The sequence below is a fragment of the Chiroxiphia lanceolata genome, chromosome 3, assembly GCF_009829145.1.
Source record: "Chiroxiphia lanceolata isolate bChiLan1 chromosome 3, bChiLan1.pri, whole genome shotgun sequence".
NCBI lineage: Eukaryota > Metazoa > Chordata > Aves > Passeriformes > Pipridae > Chiroxiphia > Chiroxiphia lanceolata.
The window spans coordinates 75,975,430-75,982,641 of NC_045639.1; the positions used below are offsets into that span (position 1 = coordinate 75,975,430).

The 7,212-nt window shown below is 35.5% G+C and overlaps 1 long non-coding RNA gene across 1 annotated transcript; it reads left to right on the plus strand.

Moving 5' to 3' along the window:
- Nucleotides 1-248: 248 nt before the first annotated feature.
- Nucleotides 249-6,215, plus strand: LOC116784514. The gene is made up of 4 exons (XR_004356104.1): nt 249-423; nt 1,017-1,112; nt 4,502-4,579; nt 6,047-6,215. It is a non-coding gene; the product is annotated as an uncharacterized LOC116784514 (long non-coding RNA).
- Nucleotides 6,216-7,212: the final 997 nt, after the last annotated feature.

The window sequence follows — 7,212 nt, forward strand, 5'->3', positions numbered from 1 at the left end:
GGTTACAAATTGGTCACAAATAAATTCAGACTGGAAATTAAAACTATTCCATCTGAGATTGTTTTTTCGTTATCTGGTAAAACGCTGGAGCAGCCTCACAAACAGATTAACAAGTCAAGGAACATGTTAAAATTTAGACTGAAAATAGGGAAGGGACTATGTAACAAACAGAAAAAGGGGGGAGGGGTGTAACAGTATTTACGCTGTACCCTCCTTGTCTCCGGTAATTTGTAACACAGTGACAGCACTCATTTGAGGCAGAAAGGAGTGGGACTTGGAGGTCTAGGGCACTTGAGGTCGTGGTGTCTCTAGGAGGATTTGAAATGAACCTGTAGCTCTATTGCTTCATAACACCTTTTAGGTGTTATTAGTCCTCTTGATGGGTTCTGTAGACAGCAGAAGTGTGCAGGGAGAGCCTTCAAGGTGTGGAGCAGCTATGGTTTGTGAGTCTTTATAACCTTCCCAGGACCTGGAAAGCAGCTGTGATCCAATGCAGAAAGCAGGGTGGACTCCCGCTGTAAATAAATGAGATTAGCTGGTTGTGTGCTTTGGGGTCCTGCTCACTTTTACAAGGTTAAACCATTTGCCAGATCTTATGTCACCAGGAATTGCTTTCACCAGGTCACTAATAATTACTGTTTGGAATTTTTTTTTCCTTTTGCCTTGTAATATCTGCATTTTCTTTAACATACTACCTTACCACTTAGGACTTTGCTGAAATGTTTGAACTGTCTTCCGCTGGCATATTCTGGTTATGGGGTTTTCTTGTGGTTTAGCACATTGTAAGCAATTTTTAGGGAACCAGGAATTGTTCTGTTATATAGTAGATTATACTGTAGACTTTTCTGAACCGAATATCAACTATAGTTTCCTCTAGCTCTGATACAACTGATGAAATGAAAGTGAGCCCATTTAGTCTTGTTTTTCTATTTTTGTTGTCTACTGTTGAACACAGAGTATTTTTTTTCTGTCTTTTATTCCTGTAATTTTTTTATTGTTATTTTTCCTGTCTTTAGGCATTCTGCTATATCTTTGAAACAGGAAGAGCACAGCCAGACACAGCATCTGTAAAAGGAGCCCAGACAAATGAACGGGAGGCATTCTGATCCCAGGTAAGGTCAGGGCTTTTCTTTATTTGTCTTGCTTATTATTCTACCACCTCAAATGTTATGGTTATTTCTGTCACACAAAACAGAACCTGAAACACTGTAAGAGCAGCATCAGTGCTTTCTCAGAAGCAACTCTTTCAGTATAAAAGCACAAAGGATTAGTACATAATTAAGATACCACAGATAGGTTTCATTTGACTAAATATAGATAGTTATAATATGATGTTAGTTATATCCAAAAATATATTCCTAAATATAAACTGAAGTGCTACTGACATGAAAGTTTGCCATTCCACTAAAGAAGGAATTTAGGGTAATGAACTCAGATATAGACATTGTCATTGCAGGCACTGAAAGTTAGATTTGGTGCATTTAATCCTAAATTCCACTACTGACCATTTTAGGAGATATCAATATAATACACTAAGCTTAATGAAAACGTTCCTTGTCTTCCCAGTTTATACAGTCTGATGTTGAAAATAAATAAAAGTAAAATAAATAAAGCTGACTTAGCTAGCCATGTAGGAATCTTGCAAGGATGGGAGGATCACCAAGGTGCATATGTGCATTGCTCTGAAGCTCTTTACAGCTTGCCTTGCCTTAAGAAACATGACCTGAAGAATAAAAATACATATGGAATACTCTTCTTTTCTCATGAAATATCAGTCACTTGAAAAAGTCCCTCAGCAGAAGTTAGAACAATTTAAACTTACCAAGCTAAAGTTAGGTACTAGTAAATAGTAGTAGGCAGCATTTTGGAATTTCTCTTCCTATCCTGTCAGGCATGCACAGCACACACTAGGAAGAACTAAAGGTCTATGTCGTCATATATAAGACATACAAAACTTCAAGCACATATAGACCGCATATTTTTATTAATAATATAGAAAGATAAATCACTTGATAAATTTTTTACATTGCTCCTATATTAATTTCCTGGCCTAGAAGTAGCGGAATACCTATAGACAAGAAGTAACAGAAAATGTTTTCTCTCTGTTTCATTTTTGTGCATGAGAGGAGTTTACACAAAAACGCATCCTATTTTTACTCATCATGTATAATTTTACACCTCTTTTTCTCATAAAAGAATGCACATACATGCACATCTTGGTGCGATCGTTTCCATTCCTCAAGTACCTATATTATCAGTGCTACAACTGCTACCCTTCAGATAGCTTTCCATTCATCATATAATAGATAAATGTGGCTGATTCCAGGGCAGCTGAGTTGTTTCCATGGTTTGATTTCAATGGTAAGGGTTTATTCAGCAAGGCATTTAAGCCTGTGTTCAATTTAGAGCAATTGGATAGTCCTAATATATCCTGCTAATTAGGCACCTGTCTATATCAGTCGGAATTAGTGATAAACCCAAATGTTTTTTTTCTGAATCAAGACTTAAATTTAAGGGTACTTACTCTACTAGTGAAAATTCAATGGCAGCCTTAGCAACAGCCATTGGATAGAAAATATTGATTCTACTCGCAGGAGTTCCCACATTTTTTATTTTTTATTTATGTGTTTCCTAATTAGAGTTAATTTTAAAAAAAAGCAGATTATTAATATAATACAAGGTGGAAATCAATCTTCCACTAGTTTTACCTGCTAACATCTGACCTTAATTGTGATCAGTTCACAGACATTTTTTGGCAAATTAAAAACCAGCTTACAAATGAGTGAAAACACTGAAAATTATCAAAACTCAAAGGTTAACTTCTTGCACTAAACCAAAATTAGATGATAGTTCAATAAATATAGTTAGCCAGATAGAACTTAAAAGTAAAAATGTCAGAACACATATTGATTGAGAAAGATGTAGTACTTGGATTTTGAAAATTCTGGATATCTTGTGCATGCTCTTTTCATAAAGAATGGATTGTATCTGGGAATCATAGAGATACTGGGAATAGTCCCATTGGAATCAAGAGAAAGATCTGCTCACCACATGTAAGAATAATGTATCGCAATGATACACACAATTTTCCTCTAAAATATTTGCTGAAGTAATAAAATGTACATGAAAGTTGTCAACCAAAGTTTCTGTCGAATATCAACACAGCAATTTGTATCCCTTGCTCTGAAGTTTGTTCGCAGAAGTGGGCCCGGTCATGTAATGCAGAGGAGGAAAGGACAGGTGTAGTGATGGCCTGCCACTACAGAAAAAGGAAACTCTGAAGAGATAACAGAAGTGCAAAATGCTTGGAATATGTGACAATTCACAAGCCTCAAAATAACTGTAAAAGACAATCCTAGAGATATCATGTAGCTTTTCACCGTCCCTGGAAAGTGACCTTTTGCTTAACTATATAATCAGGGAAAATAAAAATATCCATACATTACAGCTTCTTTATTTTACTATAATGTGATATATGATATGATTATTTTTAATAAACTTTATTGGTGTAAAAGAAATTGAGAAAATGTAGCCCTATTCTGATAAATAGCAATTCAACTTATCTAGAAAAGTAATATTTGATAACTTGTAAAACTCTGAAAGCTCAGGATTCTTCCAAGCTCTGCATGCCAGTGACTTAAAGGCATCTACCATTAAACAATTTCTAAAGATTGATCAGCCACAATGTATCTTGTCTTCACTTCATTTATATATCATCTGTGATTTAAGCTCAGATGAAATATTTCTGAACTTTGGAGAAATTCACATCCTGTGAGATATGGAGGTAGATTCAATTAATTTTGGTTTTTGACAGGCCAAAATTTGAACCTTGCTTTTACATTTACACTTCTATAATTGGAGTCCCAACCAGCTTGAGTGTTGAAGGTCCATCAAAGTTATCCACCACCAGGTATAAAGCACCATATCTTGGGATCATCAATATGATTGAGCTAGTCCCCTTTCATAGCTTTTACAGCTACCATAGAAACGCAGGTGTACTAAATGCTAACATGATAGCAATTACTGTATTAAGGTGATGGATCTGTACACATATAACTGAGTGGAAAAATATGCCCTATCCATTCTGTTATTGTTACGATCAGACACAGGGAAGGTGGACTCCAAATATTATTTGATGGCCTTTTAAGTCTTTTGCTTCTCTTAAAAAAAAAAAAAAAAGAAAGAAAAAAACACCACTAAAATTTCAGGAGCATGTATCTATAGACGTATATAATTTATAATTCCAATTAAAAAAACACCTAAGAGGTGGACTTAATTATCAAAATATGATTACTTCTCCTGCCCTTCTCTGATATGATCTTCAAGAAAGATCGATTACTTGGAATGTCTCAGAAATTGCCAAAGTGAGCAGAAAATCAACCCTTACAAGCATACAGGCATTCAACATCTTGTTTCCTGTTGGATGACCTAGCATAACATCATACAAGTTACGTTATTGTGTTATTACATAAATGTGCCTCATTAACGTTATTTATTACAGTTTTATTTTGCTTTTTTGATACATCCAGAAGTTCTAACCGACAAAAGAGGTTCACTGGACAGCATGTTCTACAAACAGGTGACATGAAACTTTATGATCAGAGGAGGATTTGCACTTTAAGAGGGCAGGAGGAGGAGGAGAAGATAAGAACTGAAGTGATTTGCTTGAGGTGGCTTTTGCAAGGTCTGGAACCACTGAACTACAGTGCCACCTTCCTAGGAGTTTCTCTGGGTTTCTGATGAAGATTGATGAAATATTCATTATTTCATTCTTTAAATCAAAATTAACACATTCTTGATAATCTTTGTTGTGTTTCTGGACTGCCTAAATATTCTGGTCAGAGAAAATAGATCAGAAATAAAGAGGGAACATGTTTTACGATGTTTTATAATTTAAGAATTGACAGGACATCACTCTAGAGTGGGTTAGAAAGAACTATCACTGTAAGACTAACCTGATTCCATGAAGAAATACAGGAAAGAACAATTTTTCTGCCTTCAATAAATCTAAGATTAGTTAGCAATTTTAGAATCAGAAATTCAGTTGCTTGTGCTGTATCTGTAATTTACTTTTCATAAAACTACATGGGAACTGCTTAAAAAAATCCGACTTTAAAAAATCCTATTGGTTGTTCTGCGTCTTGCCTCCACCACACACAATAGCAAATACTTACAATGAGAATAGCTCCACTGGAGCAATACTAATACATTTGCCACAGTTCCCACTCTGTCATTATGCACAGGAGCCTGTGCTTATCCCCTTTTTAAATTGGAGACTCTTTTAACCAGGAATCCCCAGGATGAAACTGAACCATTTTCCTCACGGCAAAACAAATCCTTCTCTGGTGAATTTTGTTATTGTTTATTGTTACAGTGTTTTATCAGCACTAAACTGTATGAAAGCTTCAATTAGTTCTTGATGAATGATCCCATAAAATCATGTAGTTTCATTTCCCCTGCCACTAGATATTTCACTGACTGTTATTAAATGAAATATAATTGGGACAGGATTCAGGAAACTTAGAGTCTTCTTATTTTCCTTTTTGCGCTTGAACATTGGAGTGTGCCTCAAATATTTCATTTTTTAAAGGTGATGACTTTTTGTTTTAAACTGACAAATGCTCTGCAGTTCTAACTATTGTTTAGGGTTGCCACACCATTAGCATTTAATGCAAGAGTAGGAAAATACAGATATTTCAGCCATTTTCTGCACCTTTCTCCTCTGTCAATAGCTTTGTAAATTTTGCATTATGAAGACTAAGATTCACCGGAAAAAAAAACATTCTTCCCAGCTCCCGTGAATAACAATGTTGTATTTGTCTCCGATGAAACTCCATTGAATGCGACATAATTGCAGCAAGAATGAATACAAGGTTTCTTACTATACATTTAAATTCTGGTTTATTATGACTAGTATTCTGTGTTTTGGGATAGAGAGTGTGCTTCAGTAGAATCCAGAGAGCAAATGCTCTCAGCAAGTAATCTAAACTTTCTTTGGAAAGGAGCAATTCAAATGCACTATCACTAATTTTGTCCTTGTTCCTAGGTTTCATATCCAAATACAGAATCTACCGAGCAGAAGAATCAGCGTCTACATTCACATTTATGACATCTGGCTTACATGAGAGCTTTCCAGCATCAAAAAGCCTGTTCTGAACATAGTAATCTCCCTTTTATCAAATTCTCTGGCATAAATGCTAGCCAAAAAAAAAAAAGAAGTCAGTAAAAGATTGTCACATCTGGATGGAGGGACTAACTGTCAGATCTCATAATGGAAGGAAATTCCTCTAACTACTTAAGGACTCATTGCAGCCTGCCCAGAATTGTCAAAGTATCCTTTGACTTGTCTATTCACTTCTTTTCCTCACACGTTGCAAGTAGATTTAGCCAATGGTGCTGTTGGATATACACACTGCTGCAACTATCAGTGCTTCATAGCAAAACACAGTTAATCTGCTGAATGGGATAAATGTGTTTATTGGTATCAGACCCAAACATTACCCACCAGATACATCTAAGTAACTTCCAAACAGAAGATGCTATTTTCAGTAAAAAAAAAAAAAGTGGCAAATATCAGACTAGTCTATCATCAAAGAAGTGTAAAGATATTTATCATATACTGTAAAAGATTTTTTCCCTTTATATAGTCGAAAATGAGGCTACTATCAGGCATCATATTCTTAGCACACATTTTTGGATCAGTTAAGAAGCAGGAAATCAAACCATCAAACATCACTAAACACAAGATATGAAAGCTTCAGATTTTACAGTTACATCAGAAAATAAATCATATACCATTGTGAAACAGAAGTCAATAAATACATGAATGGAGCATGATATTTTTGCTTCTACAGCTAAAATTTAGTTATTTCTACCTTTTCTTCAGCAAGCCAGAAATTTTACTAGTAAATCTCAGTGTTTGGGTTATACATTCACAGACCCTGGGAGTCAGGGAAAATTCTTTCCTACATGATTGTATTATTAACCGATGAGGCAAAAACTTACGAAAAAAGACCCCAGCCTTCTTCTGATTTGGAACTCAGGAGAACTGACTTCACATGGTGGCTTTGATGCAGGTACTTTCTGTCAGACAAGCCATTCTCCATCTCAAAAAAACAGGGCTCTTCTGCTTCCTGAAAACCCATGATAAATTCACGCCCACTAGAAGGACATGCCTGCATTCATATCTGGAAAGGATGCTTGTGAGTAGCT